The sequence below is a fragment of the Entelurus aequoreus genome, linkage group LG09 (genome assembly GCF_033978785.1).
Source record: "Entelurus aequoreus isolate RoL-2023_Sb linkage group LG09, RoL_Eaeq_v1.1, whole genome shotgun sequence".
Taxonomy (NCBI): domain Eukaryota; kingdom Metazoa; phylum Chordata; class Actinopteri; order Syngnathiformes; family Syngnathidae; genus Entelurus; species Entelurus aequoreus.
In genome coordinates this window covers 8417800-8438309 of record NC_084739.1, presented here as the reverse complement: position 1 = coordinate 8438309, position 20510 = coordinate 8417800, and the positions used below count along the sequence as shown (strand labels likewise).

Here is a 20510-nt window from a genome sequence, read left to right as displayed (position 1 = left end):
CGGTTTCAAAAAATAAAATGCATGACTTTTTAAAACTCCGCTGTGTACACGGACGTAGGGAGAAGTACGGAGCGCCAATAAACCTTAAAGGCACAATAATATCATAATATCTACGGCTTTTCACACACACAAGTGAATGCAACGCATACTTGGTCAACAGCCATACAGGTCACACTGAGGGTGGCCGTATAAACAACTTCAACACTGTTACAAATATGCGCCACACTGTGAACCCACACCAAACAAGAATGACAAACCCATTTCGGGAGAACATCCGCACCGTAACACAACATAAACACAACAGAACAAATACACAGAATCCCTTGCAGCACTAACTCTTCCGGGACGCTACAATATACACCCCCCCGCTACCCTCAACCCCGTTTAATGCATCCAGCGGGGCATCACAACAAAATTAGGCATAATAATGTGTTAATTCCACGACTGTATATATCGGTATCGGTTGATATCGGAATCGGTAATTAAGAGTTGGACAATATCGGAATATCGGCAAAAAAGCCATTATCGGACATCTCTAATTTTATGCGTGCTATAACTCTATTATTCTCTTATTGTCAGTCATTCAGGTTATTTTCTAGTGTGACAGGTGGCAGCTCCCATTGTACTTTGATATATATATATATATATATATATATATATATATATATATATATATATATATATATATATATATATATATATATATATATATATATATATATATATATATATATATATGAAGTTGATCGAACTTCAAATATATATATATATATAAGAAGTTGAATTAGAGATTCAAGCGTTTAATAAAAAATAAATAATATATGACTTATTTTTAACCTTTTTTAAGACTGAACCCCTTCTGGGTCCCTAGGAGCTAACTTGAGGGAGGCCCAAGGGTTAAAAAAAAAAAAGTGTATATTGTATAGGTTTTGAAAATGAAATTATATCAAAATGGCCCCCGCGTGCTTCGATTTTTCAGTGTGCGGCCCTCAGTGGAAAAAGTTTGGACACCCCTGCCTTAGTGGCCACATGCGTGGACAGCACCTTTTAGCTCTTATTTCCAAAATTGTGTACACTACTGAATTGGGGTCTTATGGCCGCTTATGTGGACACTTATACTGCCGTCTGGTGGTGTCCGAAAAGTATAACATACAATGGAATTTGGAAAAAAAAAAGTGTAAAAATAAAAATGAGCATGTCACTACACATGAAGTACACATTTGTGTACTTATGGACTAAGTACAAAAATATGATTTTTAGTTTTTATTCTAATTAGGGTCCAATAAGCCCAAATAGCAAAGAGAAATAAAAAAAATCATGTAAACAAACAGCTTGGGCCTTAAGAGGTTAATGCCCCCAGAGACTCAAGCCAAGCATCCCAAGTATTCATCAAACAATTATTATTTGCCTTTAAAAGCACCCCCCGCCCCCCTTAAAAAAAATGGATGTTTGCATACCGTCAGACATCCCATGAGGCTTTGCTCAAAAGGTCGCTGGAAGGCCCGGGGATCTCCGCACCAGTCCAGCAGCTCTGTGGCCGCCGAGTGGAAGTTGGCCGGGTTCTGTAAGTGCTGCACAAACACACGCAAAGCATTAGCAACAACAACAAAAATCATCCTTTTTCTTCGCATGAAGTGCAAATTGTACAACAAAAAAAACGCCGCAGGCAAATAGTTGCACAGCGTCTTTAAATCGAGGTCTTGTGTTCGGAGGACCTTGACCGCGTCCCGACGTACGCCCACTCGGCGCTTATTGTGCCGCATCGCGGGAAAGAAGCCAGTGTTTCTTGTTCATCTTTCTTGGCAACAGCCGGTCCTCATCCTCATGACCCGGTACCTCAATTTTCACTAGCCTAACAGAGCCCACAAGTCCACGGGTCGGACTTGGCCCGGCATCCTTGTCCTGGCAGCCTTGTCCTTGCCTTGGTGGTAATAATAATAATAGATTTTATTTGTAAAAAGCACTTTACATTGAGTAAAACACCTCAAAGTGCTACAGTGTATTAAAAAAAATTAAAATTAAAATTAAATAATAAAAATTAAAAATAAAATAAAAATTAGAACAGCCAAATAACTAAAACTAGTATGCATATATCTAAATTTTTTTTATTTATTTTTTTAAAAATAAGGGTTTTTAAGTCTTTTTTAAAAGCATCCACAGTCTGTGGTGCCCTCAGGTGGTCAGGGAGAGCGTTCCACAGACTGGGAGCGGCGGAGCAGAAAGGTGTTGTCTAATCTATAATAATAATACATTTTATTTGTAAAAAGCACTTTACATTGAGTAAACAACCTCAAAGTGTATTAAAAAAAAAATAATACAAAATAAAAATAAAAATAAAAAGATAACAACAAATAAAAATAAAATAAAAACTCGAACAGCCAAATAGCTAAAGCTAGTATGCATATATCTAAAAAAAGGCTTTTTTTTTTTAAAAAAAGAAGGGTTTTTAAACCTTTTTTAAAAGCATCCACAGTCTGTGGTGCCCTCAGGTGGTCAGGGAGAGTGTTCCACAGACTGGGAGCGGCGGAGCAGAAAGGTGTTGTCTAATCTATAATAATAATAGATTTTATTTGTAAAAAGCACTTTACATTGAGTAAACAACCTCAAAGTGTATTAAAAAAAATAATAATACAAAATAAAAATAAAAATAAAAAGATAACAACAAATAAAAATAAAATAAAAACTCGAACAGCCAAATAGCTAAAACTAGTATGCATATATCTAAAAAAAGGCTTTTTTTTTTTTTTTTAAAAAGAAGGGTTTTTAAGCCTTTTTTAAAAGCATCCACAGTCTGTGGTGCCCTCAGGTAGTCAGGGAGAGCGTTCCACAGACTGGGAGCGGCGGACCAGAAAGGTGTTCTCTTTCAGCCCCCTCCCCCTTGCTTGTTCACCCAGGCTTTTCTTCTCGGGTGTCTGAAGGCTACTCGAACTGGCGCGATACAAAAAGCGGTAAAAAAAAAAAAAAGCGTTTCTTAGCGCCGAAACGTTTTTTTATTCTTATCATGCGAGGAGCCCGAGCGCCTTGTTTCGTGAGTTCCTGCAAAGAAGGTGGATTTATTGTGCTTCGGGGGCGTGCCGTGTTACAAACAATTAAGGGTATGTAAATAAACATTTGCAAAATATTTCTGCGTAAATACCTTATTTCACAATGTATATATCTGCAGGTTGTAGTCTGGTGCGGCTAGTATATGTAAAAATATATTTATTCCCTAAAATTTTGTGGTTGCTGTTTTGTTTGATCAGCCGTTTTACTGCCTTGTTACAAACAATTAAGATATGTAAATAAACATTTGCAAAATATTTCTGCGTAAATACCTTATTTCACAATGTATATATCTGCAGGTTATAGTTTGGTGCAGCTAGTATATGTAAAAATATATTTTTTCCCTAAAATTCTGTGGTTGCTGTTTTGTTTGATCAGCCGTTTTACTGCCGCGTTACAAACAATTAAGGTATGTAAATAAACATTTGCAAACCATTTCTGCGTAAATACCTTATTTCACAATGTATATATCTGCAGGTTATAGTCTGGTGCGGCTAGTATATGTAAATATATATTTTTTCCCTAAAATTTTGTGGTTGCTGTTTTGTTTGATCAGCCGTTTTACTGCCTTGTTACAAACAATTAAGATATGTAAATAAACATTTGCAAAATATTTCTGCGTAAATACCTTATTTCACAATGTATATATTTGCAGGTTATAGTCTGGTGCGGCTAGTATATAGAAAAATATATTTTTCTCCACAATTTTGTGGTTGCTGTTTTGTTTGATCAGCCGTTTTACTGCCGTGCTACGAACAATTAAGGTATGTAAATAAACATTTGCAAAACATTTCTGCGTAAATACCTTATTTCACAAAGTATATATCTGCAGGTTATAGTCTGGTGCGGCTAGTATATAGAAAAATATATTTTTCTCCACAATTTTGTGGTTGCTGTTTTGTTTGATCAGCCGTTTTACTGCCGTGCTACGAACAATTAAGGTATGTAAATAAACATTTGCAAAACATTTCTGCGTAAATACCTTATTTCACAAAGTATATATCTGCAGGTTATAGTCTGGTGCGGCTAGTATATAGAAAAATATATTTTTCTCCACAATTTTGTGGTTGCTGTTTTGTTTGATCAGCCGTTTTACTGCCGTGCTACGAACAATTAAGGTATGTAAATAAACATTTGCAAAACATTTCTGCGTAAATACCTTATTTCACAAAGTATATATCTGCAGGTTATAGTCTGGTGCGGCTAGTATATGTAAAAATATATTTTTTCCCTAAAATGTTGTGGTTGCTGTTTTGTTTGATCAGCCGTTTTACTGCCGTGTTACAAACAATTAAGGGTTTGTAAATAAACATTTTCAGAATATTTCTGCGTAAATACCTTATTTCGCAATGTATATATCTGCAGGTTATAGTTTGGTGCGGTTAGTATATGTAAAAATATATTTTTTCGCTAAAATTTTGTGGTTGCTGTTTTGTCTCATCAGCCGTTTTACTGCCGTTCTACAAACAATTAAGGGTATGTAAATAAAAATTTGCAAAATATTTCTGCGTAAATACCTTATTTCACAATGTATATATCTGCAGGTTATAGTCTGGTGCGGCTAGTATATGTAAATATATATTTTTCCCCTAAAATTTTGTGGTTGCTGTTGTGTTTGATCAGCCATTTTACTGCCTTGTTACAAACAATTAAGATATGTAAATAAACATTTGCAAAATATTTCTGCGTAAATACCTTATTTCACAATGTATATATCTGCAGGTTATAGTCTGGTGCGGCTAGTATATGTAAAAATATATTTTTTCCCTAAAATTTTGTGGTTGCTGTTTTGTTTGATCAGCCGTTTTACTGCCTTGTTACAAACAATTAAGATATGTAAATAAACATTTGCAAAATAGTTCTGCGTAAATACCTTATTTCACAATGTATATATCTGCAGGTTATAGTCTGGTGTGGCTAATATATGTAAAAATATATTTTTTCCCTAAAATTTTGTGGTTGCTGTTTTGTTTGATCAGCCGTTTTACTGCCTTGTTACAAACAATTAAGATATGTAAATAAACATTTGCAAAATATTTCTGCGTAAATACCTTATTTCACAATGTATATATCTGCAAGTTATAGTCTGGTGCGGCTAATATATGTAAACATATATTTTTTCCCTAAAATGTATTGGTTGCAGCTAGAAAATACGGCACTTTAATCAAGTGATTCTTTGGCGTACCACTAGATGGAGCCCGTAAGACAGTTTGAGAATCACCGGTTTAGACAGAATAGTGACAGAAAAAGTGGCTGCTGTGTAAAAGGGGCTATGTTTTATGAAGGCATTCATGCACCTATGCCTTTTACACAGAACCCAGTGGTATAAAATGCTTGACACACCAGTTTTCAACTTCACACTGTGGCAATTTACACAGAGGCCGCTTCCTGCCAGGAAGGGTGCAGCCTTTCCCCCGTGTCGCTGGCGAGTGCGAGAAGCACCGACACGGAATGGGAGGTCAAAGCAATTTGCGAGAGGGTGTTTACGTGTTGAAAGCACTGTATGACAGGTACCGCGTGCAGACGGGTGACTAACGTCCCTCCAGGATTTTCGCGGGCAATTTTCGTGATTGCTGCTTAAAACGCCCGATTTTGTGGCAGCATTTTCAAAAAGATTTTAACACATTGAACAAAACTATGCTTTTTTTTTTTTTCATCTTAAATTAAAGGTTTTTTGAACATTGACAGCAATTCATACAGGGATTTTTTTAGATGCCAAAAATTTCAATGAAAAGTGCATTTTGGTGTTTGTGGCAATAAAATTGCAGGTAGAAAGTGAACGTTGCAATAAAGTGTTCTGATTTTTTTCCTCTTAGAGGGTAATTTTGCTGGAGAAAAAAAGTCATTAATGAACAAATACAAACAAACGTTCTGAGAAAAGCATCTGGCTAAAATGGCAAACAACTGTGCAAATGTTGAAACATAGAAAACAATACTGAAAGAGCCATTTTGGACCAAAAAAAAATTGTCTGGAGCCACAAAACAAAAAAAAGCCTTATATAAGTGTTACAATAATTATGTGTATGTTATCAATCAACTCTTATGCTTAAAGGCCGTTGCTATAGTTATTATCAATTGTGTTGAAGTTGTACTTTTCTATCTGTGCAAAGGGACAACTTGCAATCCAAGATTGCGAGTCGTCTCGTATCAGTGTTTGTGTCCGGAACATCCGAGTGTCGTGACGCAGACAAAGCAGAGACAGGGCGATATCACGAGTGTCAGCACATTTGCATTTCTGAATAATCATATATTGTGTCTAACTGGGGCTGCTGAAATGACCCCCCTTCCTTCAGAAGCAGCCTGTGATGTAACCAGGGACATCCCGAATAAATAGAGGAGCACGTGGGCTGTGCCTTAGAGCCGTGGTCCCCAACCTTTTTATAGCTGCGGACCGGTCAACGCTTGAAAATGTGTCCCACGGACCGGTGGGGGTGGGTGGTGGTATTTAAAATTTTTTTTATTTATATATATTTTTTTTTTACATACATAAATATAATCATGTGTGCTTACGGACTGTATCCCTGCAGACTGTATTGATCTATATTGATATATAATGTATATATTGTGTTTTTTATGTTGATTTCATAAAAAAAAAAAAAATTAAATTTTTTTTTTTTTTTTTTTTTTAATTTCTTGTGCGGCCCGGTACCAATCGGTCCGCGGACCGGTACCGGGCCGCGGCCCGGTGGTTGGGGACCACTGCCTTAGAGTATAGGTTGGAACTGTAACTAAGTGTGGGGGGGGGGGGGGGGGGGGTGGTGGTATTTTAAAAAACTTTTTTTTTTTTTTTTTTTTTCACATACATAAATATAATCATGTGTGCTTACGGACTGTATCCCTGCAGACTGTATTGATCTATATTGATATATAATGTATATATTGTGTTTTTTATGTTGATTTCATAAAAAAAAATAAAATTATTATTATTTATTTTTTTTTTAATTTCTTGTGCGGCCCGGTACCAATCGGTCCGCGGACCAGTACCGGGCCGCGGCCCGGTGGTTGGGGACCACTGCCTTAGAGTATAGGTTGGAACTGTAACTAAGTGTGTGGGGGGGGGGTGGTATTTTAAAAAACATTTTTTTTTTTTTTTTTTTTACATACATAAATATAATCATGTGTGCTTACGGACTGTATCCCTGCAGACTGTATTGATCTATATTGATATATAATGTATATATTGTGTTTTTTATGTTGATTTCATTAAAAAAAAAAAAATATATATATATATATTTTTTTTTTAAATTTCTTGTGCGGCCCGGTACCAATCGGTCCGCAGACCGGTACCGGGCCGCGGCCCGGTGGTTGGGGACCACTGCCTTAGAGTATAGGTTGGAACTGTAACTAAGTGTACAGCCCAATACGTCTCTCCTCATTGAGCTAATTTCAACTCTGTCTCGGCATGATTCCTTGCTTCTTGTCTGTTTAATAGATGCCATCAGTGTTTGAACCTGACAATAAGTGTTATAACGAAGGCGACACATGATGTAAGTGTCTATATTAGCTATAATAGCCTACTATCAAAATGACTACGTGTCGCAAGCTGACGCAAATCTTTGTTGACAGAAATGTTGAAATGTAATATTTATTCTACACATTTATACAACATTGGAAAACATTAGTAAAATGGAGGCTTCTCAGAGGGTGAGATAACTCCTGGAAATGACGGTCTTAGAAAAGCCAAAAGTGTAGATGTGTGTGTCCAAGTTAAAGGAAACGGCAGGCTGTCTTCTTTTAAAAGATTTGTTACAATCTTTGGCAAGCTAGGTAATGTTTGCTGTGGTCTGGAACAACACGGCACACAAACAACTATCAGAAATGCAGCCAATATTACATACGGATAATATGTCATGAGAAATGCAAATATAAATAGTAGGGATGTCCGATAATGGCTTTTTGCCGATATCCGATATTCCGATATTGTCCAACTCTTTAATTACCGATACCGATATCAACCGATGCCGATATCAACCGATACCGATATCAACCGATATATGCAGTCGTGGAATTAACACATTATTATGCCTAATTTGGACAACCAGGTATGGTGAAGATAAGGTACTTTTTTAAAAAAATAATAAAATAAGATAACTAAATTAAAAACATTTTCTTGAATAAAAAAGAAAGTAAAACAATATAAAAACAGTTACATAGAAACTATTAATTAATGAAAATGAGTAAAATTAACTGTTAAAGGTTAGTACTATTAGTGGACCAGCAGCACGCACAATCATGTGTGCTTACGGACTGTATCCCTTGCAGACTGTATTGATATATATTGATATATAATGTAGGAACCAGAATATTGATAACAGAAAGAAATGGGGGGAGGGAGGTTTTTTGGGTTGTGCACTAATTGTAAGTGTATCTTGTGTTTTTTTATGTTGATTTAATTAAAAAAAAACAAAAAAAAACAAAAAAAAAAACGATACAGATAATAAAAAAAACGATACCGATAATTTCTGATATTACATTTTAACGCATTTATCGGCCGATAATATCGGCCTGCCGATATTATCGGACATCCCTAATAAATAGATAAGTAAAGGATATTAAATGAGCTCAAATATACCTACAAACGAGGCATAATGATGCAATATGGACATACAGCTAGCCTAAATACATTGTTAGCATTGATTAGCTTGCAGTCATGCGTGAAGTGAATTATATTTATATAGCGCTTTTCTCTAGTGACTCCAAGCGCTTTTACATAGTGAAACCCAATATCTAAGTTACATTTAAAGCAGTGTGGGTGGCACTGGGAGCAGGTGGGTAAAGTGTCTTGCCCAAGGACACAACGGCAGTGACTAGGATGGCCGAAGCGGGGATCGAACCTGGAACCCTCAAGTCGCTGGCACGGCCACTCTATATCAACCGAGCTATACCGCCCCACGCAGTGACCAAATATGCCTGATTAGCACTCCAACAAGGCAATAACATCAACAAAGTTCACCTTTGTGCATTCAAGCACAGCATAAAAAGTTTGGTGGACAAAATGAGACAAAGGAGGAGCGGCATAAAACACGTCTTTCTGTGGCAGCATCGGAGAATGTTGTACGTGTAAACAAACTATGTTGTATGTTCAAGGACCGTAAAATTAGTAGGACAAAACGGCACTTGCCAAATTCTCTCACCGGTGAAGCATGTTTCATGTAAACAGTGGGATTTATAAAAAAATATAAAGGCTGTACAATGACTACTCTAAAATATACCCGAGCTTCATTGCTAGTATTCTCCCTTGAAAAGGTGTACTTTAGTAAAATGGTTGAATAGTGTACTCACTTTTGTAAAACGTCACTTACTTTATTTTCCGGGCCATAGAGCGCACTGGTATTTAAGCCACACCCACCACATTTTAGAAGATATAAACATGTTTACATATATTAGCCACACCGGACTATAAGGAGTGGAACGAATGGAATGATCCTTATTGTCGTTGCACAAGCACAACAACATTTTTAAGCAAACTTGTTTGCTATGAGTTCAGGTTGCCCTGCGTGAAGACAAAAGCTGTCTCGGATCTTATCAAGCAAAAGGCAGACGGCTTGTAAAACCTCCACTGTGTGCGGTGGAATGCGCCGTAGAGGTGTTGGTTTCTCAGATCTTGGACGGGAAGGACCTTATCATGACCCGAGATCTACAAGCGGAGAGGGGGCAAACCTGACACCGCTCCAGGCACCGTTTTTGTTTGAACTGTTTATGACCCACTGCGGCAGTTTATGACCCCCTCCCCTTAGAAGCAGCTGCAGCTATGTAATCAGGAAATGCCCAAAATAAAGGAGGAGGCGTAGAGCTTCCTCCTCAGAGCGGTGGGGTGACACTGTACGAGGGCGCAGGACCACGTGCTCTCCTCATGAGCTAAATTGACTCCTGTCTCTGTTTGATTCCTTGCTTCTCGTCTTGTTTAATAGATGGTTCGGTGTTTGAACCTGACAGGAATAGTGGGGATTTTGTTGAATTTGGCAACCTTGCAAAATCCTGGCGGGACTGATGTTGCAGAATCTGTGTGAAAGGACTTAGCCGCAGCCTCTTCTGCATGAGCGATGTGAGCTGGCATTGTTGCTGCGCGATGGGCGGCGCCGTCAGCCTCCGGCACGAGACGACTGAGCGCTAACGCGGCGGAGGGGGGGATCGTCTGTCTGCATGTGAACTCACGACTCCTCTCGCCATCGCCACTCTGCCTGACAACATATAGGCGAGGCCAGGGGGGAGCGGCGTTTTCTCCTCAAACAGGGAACTGCTCCTGTTGGCGTTCCAGGGTGTTGGGTGAGGACGAGGACGGGGGGAGGGTGGAGGGTGGAGGGGTAGCGGAGGGACACATCCTGCACACAAAGCAATGATGGACTGATTCCTTGTGAAGCCCGCCAAGGATCAGACGGCTCACTGCCTACTTGACTGCGTAGTCCGCTCCCACAATGCACTTCACTTCAGTGCAGTCTGGTGCGATCACGGCTGCGCTGTACGACGACCACGGTGTATCCCTCTGGGTATTTGCAACTCGCGTTCCAGTGTGGAAACGGTGGAGATGCCTGGTTCAATGCTACATCTTTGTGAGTTTTAAAAGAAACATAAGATTTTGTAAGGTTTGCAAATACGAAATTTCGGTTTTTATTCAGAATAATTGTATCTAAGTTATCGCAAAACTTTGTGTTGCCACAGAAAGATTTTGTCTTGACCCGAGAACTACAAAACGGACAGAAAGCGGCACCTTTTCTTTTTTTTTTAACTGTTTTGTAACCAAAGGCGATGGCTGTTTACGACCCCGCTCCCTTAGAAACAGCTGTTGCCATCAATCAATCAATCAATCAATGTTTATTTGTATAGCCCTAAATCACAAGTGTCTCAAAGGGCTGCAAAAGCCACAACGACATCCGCGGTACAGAGCCCACATAAGGGCAAGGAAAAACTCACAACCCCAATGGGACGTCGATGTGAATGACTATGAGAAACCTTGGAGAGGACCGCATATGTGGGTGACCCCCACCCTCTAGGGGAGACCGGATGCAATGGACGTCGAGTGGGTCTGACATAATATTGTGAAAGTCCAGTCCATAGTGGATCCAACATAATAGTGAGAGTCCAGTTGCCATGTAATCAGGGAAAGTCCAAATAAAAGAGGAGGCGTACAATCTTTCGTCAGATCGTGGTGAGACACCGTACAAGGGTACAGGTCTACGCGTTTCTCCTCATTAAGCCAAATTGAATTCCGTCTCTGTTTAATTCCTTGCTTCTTGTCTTGTTTAATAGATGTCATCAGTGTTTGAACCTGACAATGACAGTAATGTTCTTAGAATCCTGAGATAATTTAAAAAAAAGCAATAAACATGTAGTCAAACATAACTTTAAAAGCAAACATGCAAAATGTCTAATAATGCCTGGAATAATGTGAGTTTTACTAAAAAAAAATGATCTTTTGTAAGGTTTGCAAATACGAACTAAAAGAAACATAAGATTTTGTAAGGTTTGCAAATACGAAATTTCGTTTTTTTACTGAATACGACTGTCAGAATAATTGTATCTAAGTTATCACAAAACTTTTTGTTGCCACGAGTTCCCGGCGAGAAGACAAAAAGCTGTCTTTGATCCTACCAAGAAGAAGGCTTGTAAAACTCCACTGTGTAGGATGGGAAGCAACATGAAGGTGTTCTGTTTCTTTGATGTATTGTAATCCACAGAAAGATTTTGTCTTGACCCGAGATCTACAAAGCGGAGAGAAAGCAGGACTTTCCCAAGCTCCAGGCACCTTTTCTTTGAACTGTTTTTCAACCTTTTTTTAACGGTTTTGTAACCAAAGGCGATGGCAGTTTACGACCCCCCTCCCTTAGAAACAGCTGTTGCCATGTACCGTATTTTTCGGAGTATAAATCGCACCGGCCGAAAATGCATAATAAAGAAGGAAAAAAACATATATAAGTCGCACTGGAGTATAAGTCACATTTTTGGGGGGAAATGTATTTGATAAAACCCAACACCAAGAATAGACATTTGAAAGGCAATTTAAAATAAATAAAGAATAGTGAACAACAGGCTGAATAAGTGTACGTTATATGAGGCATAAATAACCAACTGGTATGTTAACGTAACATATTATGGTAAGAGTCATTCAAATAACTATAACATATAGAACATGCTATACGTTTACCAAACAATCTGTCACTCCTAATCGCTAAATCCCACGAAATCTTATACGTCTAGTCTCCTACGTGAATGAGCTAAATAATATTATTTGATATTTTACGCTAATGTGTTAATAATTTCACACATAAGTCGCTCCTGAGTATAAGTCTGCGACTTATAGTCCGAAAAATACGGTAACCCCAAAATGTATATTTTGTTGTTTTCTTACTGAACCGAAAATGAATCGAACCGTGACCTCTAAACCGAGGTACGCACCGAACCGACATTTTTGTGTACCGTTACACCCCTTACCATTTACACAACGTGCCAACTTCATGGGTTTGTACATCAACAATATGTTTTGTGTGTGTGTGTGACAGGACGGATGTAAAAAAACAAGGCGCTGCTTGCTTCTCGGCCTGGTTGACCACCGCTTTTTTCACTCCCGGGAAGAAGTCACGTGACGGAATACAAGTGGTAAGTTGGCTTACTACAGCAGAACTGCGGTCCTCTCCAAGGTTTCTCATTGCCATCCCACTGGGTTGAGTTTTTCCTTGCCCTGATGTGGGAGACCGGGCTTTCTGCTCCGCCGCTCCCAGTCTGTGGAACGCTCTCCCTGACCACCTGAGGGCACCACAGACTGTGGATGCTTTTAAAAAAGGCTTAAAAGCCCTTCTTTTTAAAAAAGCCTTTTTTTTTAGATATATGCATACTAGTTATAGCTATTTGGCTGTTCGAGTTTTTATTTTTATTTATTTCTTTATTATCTTTTTATTTATTTTATTTTATTTTATTTTTTTAATACACTGTAGCACTTTGATATTGTTTACTCAATACAAAGTTCAGTATTATTATCTGAACCGAGGATGTTGTTGTGGCTTGTGCAGCCCTTTGAGACACTTGTGATTTAGGGCTATATAAATAAACATTCATTGATTGATTGAATTGTGAGCAGTGTAGCACACAAAAATACCAAAAAAAACCCGACAAATCCGATGCATTCCAGTAGGATATAAAAAAATCAATAACCGCCACGTCCTCTTCTTTTAGTGCTTAATTTATTGGTGGGTTGCTTTTTTTCCCCCATAGATGACACAGAACTGTTCCAAACCCAGTTGGGAACGTGGCTTGTGACAAACAGCCAAATACCAGCGGCTTCCACCCCACAGCACACTTACTGACACATGAAGCCAGCTGGTGTGGAAATCGATCACGGCAACGAGGAAACGTGTGTCAAGGGATGCTAAGGTCGAGATTCGAGATGATGAAGATGGAGGGCGCTCAGGGTGAGGGGGGTGGGGGTGGTGGGGGGGCAAACCCTATCATTCAGCGATTTGACGAGAGGCTTGGTGTCACATGCGTGTCGGGGGGATGGAGAAAGGATCACGCCCACAGAGTGTAAACAAATAAGCCTACAACCTGTCAGCTAGTCAGCTCTTGGAGACTATTAATCACGGGCAGAGGCGGTAGCCCTGGGTTATGTCTGTGTGTGTGTGTGTGTGTGTGTGTGTGTGTGTGTGTGTGTGTGTGTGTGTGTGTTCTTGTATTTCTACCCTTCTTGAGACATCGACAAGGAAAAGTACCTTCCATAAGAGGACCGAAATCATGGTCCCAATACGGAAAACCATTGCATCTAATAGAGAATGTCTCATTGGCACCCCTGGTGGTGAAATATATTAAAGTTAGGGTGGTCCCAAAAAAGTTGGGATTTTTCAAATTGACTGTGTGTTGGTTTTAAAAGGTCAACATATGAAATAACAAGTGTGTGTACAAAATTTGAAGTGCGCCCCCTTCTGGTCAACATATGAAATAACAAGTGTGTGTAAAAAATTTGAAGTGCGCCCCCTTCTGGTCAACATAGGAAATAACAAGTGTGTGTAAATTTTTTTGAAGTGCGCCCCCTTCTGGTCAACATATGAAATAACAAGTGTATGTAAACATTTTTGAAGTGCGCCTACTTCTGGTCAACATATGAAATAACAAGTGTGTGTAAAACATTTGAAGTGCTCCCCCTCTGGTTAACATGTGAAATAACAAGTGTGTGTAAAAAAATTGAAGTGCGCCCCTTTCTGGTCAACATATGAAATAACAAGTGTGTGTAAAAAATTTGAAGTGTGCCCCCTTCTGGTCAACATATGAAATAAGAAGTGTGGGTAAAAAATGTGAAGTGCGCCCCCTTCTGGTCAACATATGAAATAACAAGTGTGTGTAAAAAATTTGAAGTGTGCCCCCTTCTGGTCAACATATGAAATAACAAGTGTGTGTAAAACATTTGAAGTGCGCCCCCTTCTGGTCAACATATGAAATAACAAATGTGTGTAAAAATGTGAAGTGCTCCCCCTTTTGGTCAACATATGAAATAACAAGTGTGTGTACAAAATTTGAAGTGCGCCCCCTTCTGGTCAACATATGAAATAACAAGTGCGTGTAAAAAATGTGAAGTGCGCCCCCTTCTGGTCAACATATGAAATAAGAAGTGTGGGTAAAAAATGTGAAGTGCGCCCCCTTCTGGTCAACATATGAAATAACAAGTGTGTGTAAAAAAATTTGAAGTGCGCCCCCTTCTGGTCAACATATGAAATAACAAGTGTGTGTAACAAATTTAAAGTGCTACCCCTTCTGGTCAACATATGAAATAACAAGTGTGTGTAAAAAATTGGAAGTGCGCCCCCTTCTGGTCAACATATGAAATAACAAGTGTGTGTAAAAAATTAGAAGTGTGCCCCCTTCTTGTTCAACATATGAAATAAGAAGTGTGGGTAAAAAATGTGAAGTGCGCCCCCTTCTGGTCAACATATGAAATAACAAGTGTGTGTAAAAAATTTGAAGTGCGCCCCCTTCTGGTCAACATATGAAATAACAAGTGTGTGTGTGTAAGAAATTGAAATGTGTTCCCTTTGGCCAACATTTATTTAAAAAAAAATGTAATAAAATATGTAAAAAGAGACATAGTGTAATAACTTGAAGTAAATAAATAAATAAATAAAATAATAATAATAATAATTGATTGACTGATTGCTTGAGAAGTTTTTTGACATCTTAAAGAATTTAATCCATGTAATGCTTTAGGCAAATGGATGGCACAAAAAAAAAGCCAAAAGCCTTGTTTCCATTGTGGTCCAATAAATATTCATCACATTTAATACATTCAATAATAAAAGATATATAACCTGTAACATATATATATATAAAAAAATATGTTAAAAAATGGACAAATTATGTACATATGCACAGTATACATGTCAGGTGATTTGAACAACAATATATAGAAAGAATGGGGGGTTGGGAGCTATACACACTATGTACATGACACTATGTACATGACTATATTTATATATATATATATATATACTATAACCACATATAAACCTGTTTGATGCTTCGGAAAGTTGCTGGGAATCGATTTTGGTTCCGATCAGGTAGAGGTTGAGCTGAGCCATGATTTTATGGCAGTTTTAAAATTTAGTAGGGAAGTTCGAAATTTAAGGTCTGTTGGTAGCGCATTCCACTGTGTGGTGGAAAATAGTAGAATGCCTTTTTTCCCCATGAGAGTCTTGAAGTTGGGGGGAATAATTAAAAGCAGTCTTTTTCTCACAATGTGTCGACTTTTTTCCTTATAAAATTGGGAACAATTTCTCATATTCTTTCTGTTTCTGTAATATTGCAATATTTTCTTGTAAAAATTATTACTTTTTTGTGTAAAATTATTACTTTTTTAATGTAAAATTATTACTTTTTTAATGTAAAATTATTACTTTTTATGTAAAATTATTACGTTTTTTAATGTAAAATTATTACTTTTCTATGTAAAATTATTACATTTTTGTATGTAAAATTATTACTTTTTAATGCAAAATGGTGACATTTGTCATATAAATGCATACAATTCTGACGTTTATCACAATATTACCAATTTTTTGGTTGTCGTTCTTGTAAAATGGTGACATTTTTTGAGTAAAATTATGACTTTTGTCACAATTTTGCCAAGTAAAATTCAGATTATTATTATAATATTGCCAACATTTTAAAGTTTTCTTATGAAATTGTGACTTTTGTCGAGTAAAATGACGACCCTTTTCATTAAATTGCCAACATTTTAAGCTTTTCTTGTAAAATTGCGACGGTTATTGAGTAAAATTCCAACTTTAATCATAACATTGCACCCATGTTCGGTTTTTCTTGTAAAATTTGGACCTGCGTTGAGTAAAATGACGACTTTTATTATTACACTGCCAAAATTCAAAGTTTTTCTTGTGAAATTGTGGCCTTTTTCTTGTGAAATTCCACCTAATTTTTCACAACAAGCTTTTGTATATTTGCATAGTATGTATATATTATTAATGTTGTAAATACACATCTTTATATATCTAGAAAGGGTGGTCCTAAAGAGGTAGGCATTTTTTCAGAGGTCTCAAGAAGGTAACAAATACAAGAATGTGTGAGTGTGTGTGTGTGTGTTGTGTTAAGAGGGATTTCACACAACCAGGTGTCAAGCAAAGGGTGTAAAGAAGGTGAGGACCTCCTTAAGTCTTTTCCTAGTGGCTATGGAGAGGAGGTTACCTGTTTAATACACTGCAGCCTGTCATTGGTCTGCTGGATGTGCCGGTCCATGGATGGTAGCGTGTTCATGTTGACGGCTCTAGCGGGACGCCATCAAAGTTAGTCCATCTGCAACAAGAAAACACACACAAAAGTAGGTAAGTGTTAGCTCTCCAGTTGTATCCCACACGGCATCTCCATTCCAGCAAATAAACAGCATTTCTTTATATCTTAAGGCTAAACATGTTACACAACAAAACAGAAGTATCCCACACTTATCTTTTCTAAAGTAAATATGTATAGCAGATATGATTACCTACATCAACAATATCAGTTTTCTGAGTGGCTGGAAAAAAAAATTCTAAAAAAAATAAAATAAAAATAATTATAAATCATTAATTCATTTTTATTTTATTTTATTTTATTTTTTGTAATTGCACAGCAGATTTTAAAAAATGAAAAAAATTATGTAAAAAAATAATTTAATAATTTTTATAATATATTTTTGATTTTCTTTTTAAATAATTTACGAATCGTTAAAAATAACAATCGCGATTCATTTGAAATAAAACATTTTTTTAGACAACCTTCCCAGCAGGCACAAGACATTAAAACAACGTTGAGAACTTGTTGAATTAGTTCCTGACATTGAGCAACTCTACGTTGAAACAACATGCTTTTTGACAACGTTTAATCAATGTTGGGTTCTGACGTGGATTTAACCGTTGAATTTTGGTCATTTCCTGACCAATATTCTACAACACAAATACAACGTTGAAACAACATGCTTTTTGACGTTTATTCAACGTCAGATTGTGACGTTGATTTGACCATTGACATTTGGTCATTTCCCAACCAACATTCTACAACACAAATACAACGTTGAAACAACATGCTTTATGACGACGTTTATTCAATGTCAGATTGTGTCGTTGATTTGGCCATTGCACTTTTTTATTCAAGAAAATGTTTTCAATTTATTTATCTTAATTTATTTCATAATTTTTTTAAAAAAGGACCTTATCTTCACCATACCTGGTTGTCCAAATTAGGCATAATAATGTGTTAATTCCACGACTGTATATATCGGTTGATATCGGTATCGGTTGATATCGGTATCGGTAATTAAAGAGTTGGACAATATCGGCATATCGGATATTGGCAAAAAGCCATTATCGGACATCCCTAATATCAATATATATCAATAATGTCTGCAAGGGATACAGTCCGTAAGCACACATGATTGTGCGTGCTGCTGGTCCACTAATAGTACTAACCTTTAACAGTTAATTTTACTCATTTTCATTCATTACTAGTTTCTATGTAACTGTTTTTATATTGTTGTACTTTCTTTTTTATTCAAGAAAATGTTTTCAATTTATTTATCTTAATTTATTTTATAATTTTTTTAAAAAAAAGGACCTTATCTTCACCATACCTGGTTGTCCAAATTAGGCATAATAATGTGTTAATTCCACGACTGTATATATCGGTATCGGTTGATATCGGTGTCGGTAATTAAGAGTGGGACAATATCGGGATATCGGCAAAAAATCCATTATCGGACATCCCTATTTTTGACGTTTATTCAATGTCAGGTTGTGACGTTGATTTGACCTTTGAATTTTGGTCATTTCCCAACCAACAACGTGGATCCTACGTTAGACCCCAACGTTGTCTCGATATACAAACACAACAAATTTGCCACCTTGTTTACAAGTCAGTTTTAAAGGACGCGGACGTATAATCAACGCCGTATCAACGCCTTGTGTCAAACATGGATGAATAGTCCACCCTGATAGGTTGCAGATTCCTCCACACTAAAAAGGCGAACTGGGGAACCACAGGTGTGTGTGTGTGTGTGTGTGTGTGTGTGTGTGTGTGTGTGTGTGTGTGTGTGTGTGTGTGTGTGTGTGTTATAGAAGGCTGTGTGCGCCTGATAAAGGATCCCTCAAGACCCCCCGCTGAGGGGGAAACGGAGGATGCTCGGACTAGGAAATGTTGACGTGTGCACTCCCTCATTATCTACACGTTTGGCAAACATGGAGGACAAGACGAGCCGAATCACCCACTCTGCATCCACAATTGCCATACAACGGTGCTGCGTTCAATGACCATCTGCAGAAAAAGCCCCCGAAGGGCGTGCGTGTCCCACAGAAGCTCGTGGCCTAGTTGTGTTGGCAGCTGCAGTGGCAGCTAAAGGCCAGTAGGTGTCTCCCTCTTCCACTCAGGCTTTATTCATAGTCGGAGTGAGTGGTCCTCCACGGCCCACCAGCAAGGCACGCTCCGGGCCGCCGCTGACCCTCTGACCTTGCGGGCATTGATTAACTGCTCCTCGGCCGTCCCGACACACACAAGACCAAAGAGGAGGAGGAGGAGGAGGTGGAGGAGGAGGTGGAGGAGGAGGAGGAGGAGGAGGAGTGTGGGACACCAGACAACTTGTACAATTCAATAGGAACTCATTTGTAGGGAGGGAGAATAAAAAAAAGGTAATAATAATAGTGGAAAAGCTCTCATCTTGTGCAAAGGAAAGTGTCAAAAATCCATAAACATGAGTGACCGGGTCACCTCGGCACCACACCCCATCACTCAAGGGGTGTTGCATAATGTGAGCACGCTAATCCCCCCCCCCCCTGACCCCCTCAGGCCTCGTCTCTCCTGCACATCATCGCCTCCTCGCCGCGTGTTTACCTTGCAAATAGCCCACAATAACAAAACAAGCGAATCTGTCATGTCATCATGGCGAGAGGCGGCTGGTGTTAACAGCACTTGCCTGGCCCTGCTTTTTGTGTTTTTATGGACTTTTTCACGACGTTTATTCAATGTCACTTGTCAGATTGTAACGTTGATATGACCATTGAATTTTGGTCATTTCCCAACCAATATTCTACAACAGTGGTCGCCAACCTTTTTGTAGCTGGGGACCGGTCAACGCTTGAAAATTTGTCCCACGGACCGGGTGGTGGGGAGGGATTTTTTTTTTTTTTTTTTTTTTTTTTTCATAAAGAAATACAATCATGTGTGCTTACGGACTGTATCCCTGCAGACTGTATTGATCTATATTGATATATAATGTATATGTTGTGTTTTTTATGTTGATTTAAGTAAAAAAAAAAAAAAAAAAAAAAAAAAAAAAAATTATTTTTATTTTATTTTTTTAAAATTAAATTTCTTGCGCGGCCCGGTACCAATCGGTCCGCGGACCGGTACCGGGCCGCGGCCCGGTGGTTGGGGACCACTGTTCTACAACACAAGTACAACATTGAGAACTTGTTGAATTAGGTCCTGACGTTGAGCAACTCAAGCATAACGTTGAAACAACATGCTTTTTGACAACATTTAATCAATGTTGGGTTCTCACGTGGATTTGACCATTGAGTTTTGGTCCTTTCCCAACCAATGTTCCACAACACAAATACAACGTTGAAACAACATGCTTTTTGACGTTTATTCAATGTCAGATTGTGATGTTGATATGACCATTGAATTTTGGTCATTTCCCAACTAATATTCTACAACACAAATACAACGTTGAAACAACATGCTTTTTGACGTTTATTCAATGTCAGATTGTAACGTTGATATGACCACTGAATTTTGGTAATTTCCCGACCAATATTCTACAACACAAATACAAGGTTGAGAACTTGTTGAATTAGGTCCTGACGTTGAGCAACTCAAGCATAACGTTGAAACAACATGCTTTTTGACAACATTTAATCAATGTTGGGTTCTGACGTGGATTTGACCATTAAATGTTGGTCCTTTCCCAACCAATCTTCTACAACACAAATACAACGTTAAAACAACAT

General features: G+C 38.0%; 1 long non-coding RNA gene across 1 annotated transcript in view; it reads right to left on the bottom strand.

The window, feature by feature from the left end:
• Nucleotides 1-1066: 1066 nt before the first annotated feature.
• Nucleotides 1067-20510, bottom strand: part of LOC133657094 (uncharacterized) — a 141432-nt gene continuing 121988 nt past the window's right edge. The window contains exons 2-3 of the long non-coding RNA XR_009827223.1: nt 16720-16827; nt 1067-1571 (exon numbers count right to left, since the gene is read on the bottom strand). This is a non-coding gene — a long non-coding RNA (uncharacterized LOC133657094). The remainder of the gene's footprint in view (nt 1572-16719; nt 16828-20510) is intronic.